Raw genomic sequence first — 13,138 nt, forward strand, 5'->3', positions numbered from 1 at the left:
AGTCTCCTAGGACTGTATCCACCTTTTCCAGCCCACGGGAGCACCTGAAAGCTGAACTCATTTATGCAGGAAAAGTCATCAACTGCTGAGCTGAGAAGTTTGTGACGAATCGAATTTACTGTAAGTTCGCTGATCTCTACTGCTAAACACACACAAAATAATAATAAACAGATATAAGGGGCGCAGTCATAGCTCAACCAGATGACTCCAACACCAGCCATACTTCAAAAGCAGCATAATAGACATGTAACGCTAGCCTGTAACTACAAGGGACGTTTATTATGTTTGTATACAGACGTTTCCTTATTAAAAAGGATCAAGAGCAATCGCCTACTGTCATAGCTTAAAGCTGTTAAAGTGAGGTTAACTTAAAGGGGTACTCCGGAGGAAAAACTAAATTTTCAAATCAACTGATGCCAGAAAAAGATACAGATTTGTAAATTACTTCTATATATATAAAAAAAAAAAATCTTAATACTTCCAGTACTTATCAGCTGCTGTATGCTGCAGAGGAAGTTGAGTAGTGTATTCCAGTCTGACCACAGTGCTCTCTGCTGACACCTCTGTCCATGTCAGGAACTGTCCAGAGCAGGAGCAAATTTTCGTAGCCAACTTTTCCATTTGTCTTCTGACATAATGACAATAGAAGATCGGGCTTGTCAGTCAGCTAGGGTCGGGGACTAGCTTCCGAACCCCTTGGAAATTAGGAAATGAAGAAAGGAGACTTCGATTTTCAAGTTCCTAGTGTAAGGTCTCAACAGAGACCTGCCATGACTTTCATGCTGCCTGAACCACAAGTCATTTGGGCGGTCTACCGGCAGCACCATCCTTGATTGATTAGAGGTCTTCCTGTTTGGCTATAGATCTATCATGGCTGGCAGGGCGAGGACTTAACGGGAAACTGCTGTCACTTTCATGCTGCCTGAACAACAAGTCATCGAGACGGTCCATCGGCAACGCCATTCTTGATTGATAGAGGTCTCCCTGTTTGGCTATAGATCTACCTGGCAGGGCTAGGACTCAACAGAAAACTACCATCACTTTCATACTGCCTGAACCACATGTCATCGTGGCGGTCCACCGGCAGCACCATCCTTGATCAATAAAGGTTTCCCTGTTTGGCTATTGGTCTACCAGTCGTGGCTGGCAAGGGAAGGAGAAGCCACTGGGGACCACCCTTCTCACTCACGGTTCGGGCAGCATGAAAGAAATGGCAGGTTCCCGATAAAGTTCCATGTATATTACAGTCCTCTTGGTATTATATAGCGGATGAGGTTTACAGGGGGAAACATGGTACGTGTTATGTTTCCTATATATAGAAAAAGTTGCGTGTGCGCCGATCGATACGTGCAATCGATTACCGGTGGCCTCCTACGTGGTTTTGTCCGGTCTAGTATTATTTATAGGAAATATTGGGGTGGTCTATGTTACTGTTGCCGAGGGTCTTTTCATTGAGTCTACATGAAGGCGGCATCCACTAGACGTGTGTCATTGATTTTGGGTACTATTTGACCGCGCATGCCTTTTGCCAGGCTAGTTATACAGCATACTGTGGAGCATAGCCCATAAGAGCAGTGGTCTCCAAACTGTGGACCTCCAGCTGTTGCAAAACTTCAATTCCCAGCATGCCCGGACAGCCAACGGCTGTCCGGGCATGCTGGGAATTGAAGTTTTGCAACAGCTGGACGTCCACAGTTTGGAGACCACTGCCATAGAGACCTAGGGGGAGATTTATCAAAACCTGTGCAAAGGAAATGTTGCTCAGTTGCCCATAGCAACCAATCAGATCCCTTCTTTCATTTTGCAGAGGCCTTGTTAAAAATGAAAGAAGCGATCTGATTGGTTGCTAGGGGCAACTCTTCCTCTGCACAGGTTTTGATAAATCTCCCCCGTAGTCATTAAGGTTGTAGGATCACGATTGTAAATATTTTGTAAATTTGCCATGTCCTATATATATACTCTGTCGATTTAGAACTATTGTATTGTTTTTAATTTATATATAAACTTTTTTTTTATTTTTTTTTGTCTTATGTTTAATTTTTTTATTTTTTTCCAAAAGGGGTATGGGGTTATTGGTGGTCCTCTCTTCTATATATGTAGTGGTGGTAGACACCAGTGTAACTGTATACTAAATCCTAATGCTTGTAGACTAGTGCCCACACAATGGCTGCCTTCCTAATAGAGAGGGCACAGGCTGGTTATAGATTTCTATAGCACCATCTATAGTGGCGAGTGAGCAGAACATTCCTTTTTTTTTTTTTTTGTCTTTTAAAGCTTTATTGACCGTAGCGTTGTGTGAGCTACTGAGCAATAGGAATGATGGTGCATTATAACATCTGTGCTGCACAGCAATAAAGTTCAGACCACTTATAGCTGACCGGTGTACTTGTGCCCCCCCCCCCCCCCCCCCCTTTTTGTGGGATCTGTCATGTGACCTTTTACCATATCCTGTATGTAAAATATGTTCACGATTTGTTTGTTTTTTTTCACCTGTATGATTACAAGGAAATAAAGTAACTTAAGAAGTTGCATTTGTGTTTTTTGGAGTTTATTGAAATGGATGGAAGGATGTTTGCCGCGAGGGTTGTTGGTAGGCCTCAACAGGGTTTGGCAGCTCTGCACCATTAACCCCTTAACAACCACTACTTAAATGTACGTCATGGTGCGGCGGTACTTGGCGACGTACATTTCCATCCTGCACGTGACCGCGAGCATCTCAGCGACGATCGGGTCATGTGCAGCAGGTCCCGGCTGCTGATAGCGGGGATGTCTGCCATTAACCCCTCAGATGCCGTGATCAATACAGATCACTGCATTTGCGGCAGCGCGGCTACATTTTATGCTGATCTGATCGCCCGCGGGGATCAGATCAGCTAACTTGGTGGACAGAGGTCCCCTCACCTGCCTTCGCTGCCTTCCCGTCCTCCTGCTCTGGTCTGAGATCGAGCAGACGATGACCGATAACACTGATCAGTGCTATGTCCTATGCATAGCACTGAACAGTATTAGCAATCAACTGATGGCTATGAATAGTCCCCTATAGGGACTATTAAAGTGTAAAAAAACAAAAAAAAAGAGAAAAAAATTTGAAAAATTTTCCTTTTTTCCCATTTTACCCCCAAAAAGTGTTTGAAAAAAATATTTGGTATCGCAGCGTGCGTAAATGTCCAAACTATTAAAATATAATGTGAATGAACCTGTACGGTGAACTGCATGAACATTAAAAAAAAAGTTCAAAATTGCTGCTTTTTTGTCACATTATATAAAAACAAAAAAAATATATATTTTATATACACAAATGGGGTATCAATAAAAAGTACAGATCACGGCGCAAAAATGAGCCCTCATACCGCCACTTATACGGAAAAGTGAAAAAGTTATAGGTCGTCAAAAATAGAGGGATTTTTAACATACTAATTTGGTTAAAAAGTTTGATTTTTTTTTTTTTTTTTAAGCGGAACAATAGAAAAGTATCATGGGTATAATTTTTATCGTATTGACCGGCAGAATAAAGAACACGTAATTTTTACTGTAAATTGTACATCATGAAAACGGAGCCTTCCAAAATTAGCTAAATCATGGTTTTCCTTTTAATTTCCCCACACAAATAATATTTTTTTGGGTTGCGTCATACATTTAATGGTAAAATGAGTGATATTATTACAAAGGCCAACGGGTGCCGCAAAAAACAAGCCCTCATACTAGTCTATGGATGAAAATATAAAAGTTACGATTTTTAGAAGGCAAGGAGGAAAAACGAAAATGCAAAATGCAAAAATTAAATTGGTCTGGTCCTTAAGGGGTTAAAGGGGTACTCCGGAGGAGAACATTTTTTTTTATTTTCTTTTTTTTTTTTAAATCAACTGATGGCAGAAAGTTACAGATTTGTAAATTACTTCTATTTAAAAATGTTAATCTTTCTAGTACTTATCAGCTGCTGTATACTACAGAGGAAGTTGTATTTCATTTTTGAATTCTTTTCTGCCTGGCCACAGTGCTCTCTGCTGACACCTCTGTCCATTTTAGGAACGGTCCAGAGTAGGAACAAATCCCCATAGCAAACCTCTCCTGCTCTGGACAGTTCCTGACATGGACAGAGGTGTCAGCAGAGAGCACTGTGGTCAGACAGAAATATTCAAAAAGAAATACAACTTCCTCTGGAGCATACCGCAGCTGATAAAAACTGGAAGGATTAAGATTTTTAAATAGAAGTAATTTACTAATTTTCCCGAGTCAAAACCTGTTTTCATTAAACAGTTTATCAATTGCCAATCAACTTATGTTGTCTACAAAATTCATTGTAAAAGCTGCAACATTTCTTATATTGGCAGCACCAAAAGACCATTAAAGAAGAGGATCCAGGAACATTTGAGAGGGATTAACGGCACGTCATACTACAACGTCTCCAATGTCTCTAAAGGGGTACTCCGGCGCTTAGCCATCTTACCCCCTATCCAAAGGATAGGGGATAAGATGTCTGACCACGGGGGTCCCGCCGTTGGGGACCCCCGTGATCTTGCACGCTGCACCCCGTTAAAATCAGTCCCAGGAGTGTGTTCGCTCCAGGTCTGATTACTGCCTATTAATGGGCCGGAGCATTGTGACGTCACGCTCCGCCCCCTCAATGCAAGCCTATGGGAGGGGGCGTGACATCTGTTACGCCCCCTTCCATAGGCTTACATTGAGGGGGCGGAGCGTGACGTCACAATGCTCCAGCCCCGTGATCGACAGTAATCAGACCCGGAGCGAACACACTCCTGGGACTGATTTTAACGGCGTGCAAGATCACGGGGGTCCCCAGCAGCGGGACCCCCGCAGTCAGACATCTTATCCCCTATCCTTTGGACAGGGGGTAAGATGTCTAAGTGCCGGAGTACCCCTTTAAGAACATACATGCAGGTGATGCCTCAGATTTTTAGTTTTCTGGGATCTAAATTGTTAATTTACCAGACAGAGGGGGCGATCGCATCAAAACACTGCATAATAGGGAAGTCTTTTGGATTTATTCTATACGTACCTTTCAACTGTATGTTCTCAATTTAAGATCGGACATTATTTTACATTATTGATTTTCTTCTGCTGATCGTTTCTGTTAGGCTCAATATTGTTTTGTCATATTATTTTCTATGAACCACAGTACTTTTTCATAATATTTCAACATATTTTCTTTGTTACAATAAATGGTTTCTTCTAGAGGTACACCGAAATGGAAATTTCAGAACCGAAACGAAACCGAAATTAAAAAAAAATGTCCGTCCGAAACCGATACCGAAAATGACTTCTCCCCGTCTTCTGGTAAAATGCAGCGCTCCGCTCATTAGATTAGATTCCCCCACATTAGGTCGGCAGCTCCCCCACAATAGTAGGCAGCTCCCCCACAACAGTAGGCAGGTTCCCAAATTAGGTCAGCATTTCCCCCACAATAGTAGGCATCTCCCCCCAACAATAGTAGGCAGTTCCCACACAATATTAGGCAGCTCCCCCCCACATTAGGTCAGCAGTTCCCCCACAATAGTAGGCAGGCTCCCCACAATAGTAGGCAGTTCCCCCCCAATATTAGGCAGCTCCCCCCACATTTGTAGGCAGCTCCCCCCCACAATATTAGGCAGCTCCCCCCCCCCCACAATATTAAGCAGCTTCCCCCCCCCCCCACAATATTAGGCAGCTCCCCCCCAACAATATTAGGCAGCTCCCCCCACAATATTAGGCAGCTCCCCCCAACAATATTAGGCAGCTCCCCCCCCCCACAATATTAGGCAGCCCCCCCCCCCAACAATATTAGGCAGCTCCCCCCACAATATTAGGCAGCTCCCCCCAACAATATTAGGCAGCTCCCCCCCCCCCACAATATTAGGCAGCTCCCCCCCCAACAATATCAGGCAGTTCCCCCCAACAATATTAGGCAACTCCCCCCCCCCCCCAATATTAGGCAGCTCCCCCCCACATTACGACCATAGAGGCGGAGAAGCGATGGACCGAAGGAGGATCGCAGGAGGACGCCGGGGAATGGTGAGTGACCGCCGGACATCCTTATGTCCTGAAAAGATTTTTCGGGACACAGGGATGTCCGGGATCGGATTAGGAATACTTCTTTTTATGTGCCCGGGCCGGCTCCCGTGTGTGGCTGCAGGCGGGGGCCGACCAGAGCATATAAAAACTAATACTGTGTACTAAAAACCAGGGGGCCTCCAGCTGTTGTGAAACTACAACTCCCAGCATGCCCGGACAGACTTTGCCAGTCCGGGCATGCTCGGAGTTGTAGTTTCACAACAGCTGGAGGCCCCCTGGTTTTTAGTACACAGTATTAGTTTTTATATGCTCTGGCCGGCCCCCGCCTGCAGCCACACACAGGAGCCGGCCCAGGCACATAAAAAGAAGTATTCCTAATCCTATCCCGGAGAGCGCAACCCCCCCCCCCCGCCAGATGTTGCGGCCGGCCCCCCCTGCACCGCCCACGAGTGCCTCTGCCACTGGCAGTGTTTGTAACTTGTGCTGTGGGCGGACAGGGGAGGTGGGTCATTATCGGCACTTTTTTAGTTGTTTCGGCATTTTGCCGAAATAACTATTTTCAGCCGATATGTATCGGCCGCCGATATATCGGTGCATCCCTAGTTTCTTCTGTTACTAGATTTTTCCATGTTTGAGCTACGTTATTTTTTTGTCCATGTCATGGTGTCCAGCCGAAAGAAGAATATATTTTGGAACATATGGGGTTAATCCCCCAGTCAGGGTTTTACTCACCTGTTCTACTTATTTTTCCCTATTTATCCCTCGCCTCTTGGCTTCCCACCATGCATCTGATGAAAGGTCACATGACCTGAAACGCGTCATGCTGGGCGCTTTTTCCAAAGATTATATCCATGTTGTTTATTGAAGATTTTCCATGTCAATGCTTTTTAATATGACGAAATAAAGGTGACGTTTTCTACTCGCTGGCATCCACCCTTTCTTCTACTTGCACTTGGAGGACTTCTTTGCCGTGCGGTGAACTGGTGAGCTGACTTTCTGTTACTGTGTTCTAATTTACAAATCTGTTTAACTTTCTGGCACCAGTTGATTTGGGAAAAAATTGTTTTCCACCAGAGTACCCCTTTAATGCACTTTAAAGCGGTTCTCTGCCTCTAGACATCTTATCCCCTTTCCAAGGGGCGTGGTCGTGACATCATGAGTCTCAGGCGCTGCACCCGACTCTCTAAAGGACCACTGGGTGCAGCAGAGAGATACTATCCTTTGGATAGGGAATAAGATGTCTAGGGGTGGAGTACACCTTTAAAGGGGTTCTCTACAATCCCTATTGGGTTATGTTCACATGGCGGTATTCCGTGAAAGAATTCCGCCAGAAATTCTACCCTAGTTGAATGCGCATTGATTTCAATGGGATTCCCGCAGTTCCGCACAGATTTTCGTGAAATTGAGGCATAATAATTAAAAGTTTGTACTATATGTGGTAATTTCCATGCAAGTACAATTAAGAAGGCTGTGAGATTAAAGAGGTACTCCAGAGGGAAAACATTTTTTTAATCAACTGGTGCCAGAAAATTTTAACAAATTTGTGAATAACTTCTATATAAAAATCTTAATCCTTCCAGAACTTATCAGCTGCTGTATACTACCCTCTGTAGTTGTGTAGTTTTTTCTTGTCTGACCACAGTGTCTGTCCAGAGCAGGAAAGGTTTGCTATGGGGATTTGCTCCTGCAATGGAAAGTTCACAACTTCCTCTGGAGCATACAGCAGCTGATAAGTACTGGAAGGATTAAGATTTTTACATATAAGCAATTTACAAATCTTTTTAACTTTCTGGCACCAGTTGATTTGAAAACATTTGTTGTCCTCTGGAATACCCCTTTAAAAAAAAACATGTAAGAAAGCCTTTTTTTTCTCTCTAGAGCTTTGCTTGTGGCGATGCACTTTTTTACATTTCTGACTGCTGCATGCACAACCAGTGAAAAACATCTACCAAGTCAGTCTTGCAAAAACCACTTATAATAGGATGTTAAAAATTGGCAAAACTTGTTGCACAAATTGCACATGCAAAAAAAATATATTTTTATAATAATTTTTTTATCAAAATGAAGACAAAAACCAATGATAAATTCCCCAGTTGCCCATAGCAAAGATCCAAGACTGAGAACCCTCTCTGCCGTTGGCTGTCCAGGCATGCTGGGAGTTGTAGTTTTGCGACATCTGGAGGCCCACAGTTTGCTATGAGTAGGAATCAGAACAGTCACATCTCCAAACCATGAGGTCAAACTACGGGGCAGAAATGTTACCCCATGCGCCAAATGCCATCTCACCCGCACTTTCTTCTGCCATGCCGTACCTTATCCCCCCTCCCCCTGTTTAACCGATAACATGCTGAAGCCAAGTCCTGTCTGCCGTTCGGCCTTTGTCTGCTCGGCGCAGCGCTGCAGGCCGGGGATCTGCTTTAATCTCTCCTAATTGAAATTGTACACAGGCCGATTATCAGATTACATTACAGACCCTAATTTGTTACAGTTTGTGGGGTATTTCCATAATAGGATTCACATGACTTTCCTCTGGAGCTCTCGCTCACTATATCACAATATATCACTATATATCACCATATATCACACTTTGCGTATACATTTCTGAGATTATATAAAAAAAAGAAAAAAACAATGCACCATACTGAAGGAAAATGTCCAGCACACAGGACCCGTTGCTCTTAGGATTTATTAGGCATAAGATCAGGTACACAAATACACGGAGCGTATAGCCTACGCGTTTCGGGTAATACTACCCTTAGTCAGTAGAAATATAGGAAAGGGTCGTTGCAATATTTAAGTACCCTGAAACGCATCTAGCATCTACCGTATATACTCGAGTATAAGCCGACCCGAGTATAAGCCGAGACCCCTAATTTCAACCCAAAATCCCAGGAAAAGTTATTGACTCGAGTATAAGCCTAGGGTGGGAAATACCTCATCCCCCCCTGTCATCATCCAGACCCGTCATTAACATCCTCATCATCCCCTTGTCATCCCCTTGTCATCATCCCACACATCCCCCCTTCATCATTCCCTTGTCATCATCCCACACATCCCCTTATCATCCCACACATCCCCCCTTCATCATCCCCTTGTCATCATCCCACACATCCCCTTATCATCCCACACATCCCCCCTTCATCATCCCCTTGTCATCATCCCACACATCCCCCCTTCATCATCCCCTTGTCATCATCCCACACATCCCCTTATCCCACACATCCCCCCTTCATCATCCCCTTGTCATCATCCCACACATCCCCTTATCCCACACATCCCCCCTTCATCATCCCCTTGTCATCATCCCACACATCCCCTTATCATCCCACACATCCCCCCTTCATCATCCCCTTGTAATCATCCCACACCCCCCCCCTTCATCATCCCCACCCCCCCTTCATCATCCCCACACCCCCCCCCTTTATCATCCTCTTCTCATCATTCGCCCTCAGTGGTCTTCAACCTGCGGACCTCCAGAGGTTTCAAAACTACAACTCCCAGCAAGCCCGGGCAGCCATCGGCTGTCCGGGCTTGCTGGGAGTTGTAGTTTTGAAACCTCCGGAGGTCCGCAGGTTGAAGACCACTGCGGCCTTCAACATGCGGACCTCCAGAAGTTTCAAAACTACAACTCCCAGCAAGCCCGGGCAGCCATCGGCTGTCCGGGCTTGCTGGGAGTTGTAGTTTTGAAACCTCCGGAGGTCCGCAGGTTGAAGACCACTGCGGCCTTCAACATCATCCAGCCCCCTCTCACCCCCTTTAGTTCTGAGTACTCACCTCCGCTCGGCGCTGGTCCGGTCCTGCAGGGCTGTCCGGTAAGGAGGTGGTCCGGTGAGGAGGTGGTCCGGGCTGCTATCTTCACCGGGGGCGCCTCTTCTCCGCGCTTCCGGCCCGGAATAGAGCCGTTGCCTTGACAACGACGCATCTGCGTCGTTGTCAAGGCAACGTGACTATTCTGAGGCCGGGCCCGAAGCGCTTAGAAGAGGCCTCCCCGGTGAAGATAGCAGCCCGGAACCACTATCCCACCGGACAGCCCTGCAGGACCGGACCAGCGCCGAGCGGAGGTGAGTACTCAGAACTAAAGGGGGTGAGAGGGGGCTGGATGATGTTGAAGGCCGCAGTGGTCTTCAACCTGCGGACCTCCGGAGGTTTCAAAACTACAACTCCCAGCAAGCCCGGACAGCCGATGGCTGCCCTGGCTTGCTGGGAGTTGTAGTTTTGAAACCTCTGGAAGTCCGCAGGTTGAAGACCACTGCGGGTGGGGGAGTTCACTCGAGTATAAGCCGAGGGGGGTGTTTTCAGCACGAAAAATCGTGCTGAAAAACTCGGCTTATACTCGAGTATATACGGTATATTTAACGCATTAATAATGCATCACTGCCATCTGAGATGTCCACCAGTGAAAACTGAAAGTCTGACAGCCGCAGCCTTCACCTATCCAGCCCACCTTCTCTGCTACTGACTTCAGACGCCAAAAAACTCCACGAGGTCCGGCCACCAGCAACATATCTGTCTAACTACATCTGGCTGGTAAATATATATATCCACTATTGGTGTTTAACTCATGGACTCGGGTATATATGCCCATGCTGCTTAAACTTGCGGACTGTGAGGTTATAGCTATTCTGAAGCAGCAAATGCCGGACTAATGAATTCTACAACAATTTATGCAGTGGGGTGATTACCGTATATATAATCAATTGATTATTCTGTCATATATATTACAGTTACCTCCTCACAAGAGCCACGTGAAAGGAGGTTTATTATTATTTTGATTATTAGATGTATTTTAATAAATTTTCAATTTTTTCATCATACATTTGAAGCACGGTTCATTCATATCCATCATGAATCGGTTTATCTGATATTGGCCTTGAGGTTTATGGTTACATTTTTCTTCCCTTTACAGATTTGTAAATTACTTCTATTAAAAAATCTTAATCCTATTGACAAGTTGATTAAAATTATTCTGACTGCCGATCAATATATATTAATACTTATATACTTATATGTCATTGCTAATGCTGAAAAAAGATATTTGTTACCGACTCTTAACCTATATATCCAGCTTGTTATCAGCTCTTGACTAAGACGGAGACCTTGGAATGACGCCAAGAGAACCAAGATAAGAAGAGGAGTTGGAGGTTTAGGGACAAAATATGGCCAAGAGGGAAATGATTGATAATATGCGAATATATATATATATATACAGACGCGATACGCAAATAACCAATCAAAATATAACATGATGATTTTGATGTGATAACTAACCTCACAGTTTTTGTCAAATGTAAAAACGAATGCACTTCCGTGTAATAAACAGAACGCCTTGGGGCAGCTCCTTAGCCAGTATGCTGAGAAGGAGATAGTATGCCAACATCCTGTCTGGTGTGTATTCCTTGTGCCGGCACTCAGCAGTATACAGCAGCAGTCACTCACATTTTAAAGCCAAACCAGAAGCCATCCTTGACACTTCCAGTACTGATCAGCTGCTGTATGCTCCAGAGGAAATTGCGTAGTTCTTTTCAGTCTGACCACAGTGCTCTCTGCTGACACTTCTGTCCATGTCAGGAACTGTCCGGAGCAGGAGCAAAGCCTCATAGCAAACCTCTTCTGCTCCGGACAGTTCCTCACAGAGGTGTCAGTAGAGAGCACTGTGGACAGACATAAAAGAAATTCAAAAAGAAAAGAACTTCCTCTGTAGTATACAGCAGCTGATAAGTACTGGAAGGATTAAGATTTTGTAATAGAAGTAATTTACAAATCTGTTTTTAACCTTCTGGCACAAGTTGATTTAAAATAAATTGTGTTCCACCGGAGTACCCCTTTAAATGAGACTCGTGTATACAGTCTGTTCACCTCATGTGTATAGAGTATACGCATATCACCCTCATTTTACGGGTACAAGGTGTCTATCCACTTGGGTGCTGCAAGCTGTAGGGTAGCGGAAATTGGTATACACCGGTCCGCACGTAGACAATGCAAACAGAGCAGAAAATCCCTCTATAGGCACAGCACCTCGTATGCATAAACAGACATTCTTGTATTTCAAAGAACGATATGTGGTGACCCAGTACAGGAGTTGCACCCCTGTACCATTGCTGCCCTGTCTGGTGGACTCTATTTCAGTGGCCCCTGGGCCTCCCCTTCACCTATGTTCCATAAATGGTTAGTAAGTGCATATGTTATCCAATGTAACCTGTATATATTGTTATGTACCTTTCAATACTGTTGTCATGTGTTGTAACCAAGGAAGGTACCGGTGATCAGGTGACTACAAGGTGACCTATGGGACCCCTCCAGAGTCTCCCCCATAAAAACCCTTGCAGGAGCTAGTTAAGTCTCTTTAGTCTTTGCTGAGATACAGTGCAGTACTGTCCAGAGAGCATCCACAAATCCACTACCCCACGGATGAACTTCAAAATCTGGTAAGCTACAAACGGGGTGAAGTCTGTTAAGTCAGTCTATTGAAGTCTGTCAAGTCAGTGTGGGCCTGCAGCAAATTGTCCAAATCTCCTGTAAGTCCCAGCGAGCCCTAAGGTCTCTGAAGTCACTGGTCACCTCCTTGGGCCTAATTGAGCTGTCAAGACTATTACACCTGTTTACCTCAGTAAAGCTGTAATTTTTGCGTAACTTGGCGTCGGAGTCTTTATTAGGCCCGTGCCTAGCCCAGGATCCAGCGGTATACCTTCAGGTGGTACAGAGGTTAAACCACACCCTGGCATTACGAATACAAGGGGTTAATGCCATCTGCCCCTAGAGTAACAAAATCTGCCCTCATTACACCCTCACCACAACTTTTGGCATCACAAACAGGATACGGGTGTGCACCTTATGCGAAAAGTACCCCCCAGTCTGAACTGTGTCCAGTATTGCAGAAAATTTGCACACAGATGTGAAAAGAAATTGCGCCAGAAAGTGTACGGGACTTTGTCAGTGAAAAGTGATTATTGCGAGGTGCTTGTGAAATAGAGGGGGAGGTGAAGAAAAGTCTGTTATTTGCCATTGTGAACTGTGAAAGAATTGTGCCCACCATGTGTAAAATACGGTCTGAAGTTATGCTGCATAACAAAGTGCTGGCTGTACCTGAAAGGCCATGAAAATGTCCCACGCTGGTCAGCGTCCCGCCCCT

This window comes from Hyla sarda, chromosome 2, assembly GCF_029499605.1.
Source record: "Hyla sarda isolate aHylSar1 chromosome 2, aHylSar1.hap1, whole genome shotgun sequence".
Taxonomy (NCBI): domain Eukaryota; kingdom Metazoa; phylum Chordata; class Amphibia; order Anura; family Hylidae; genus Hyla; species Hyla sarda.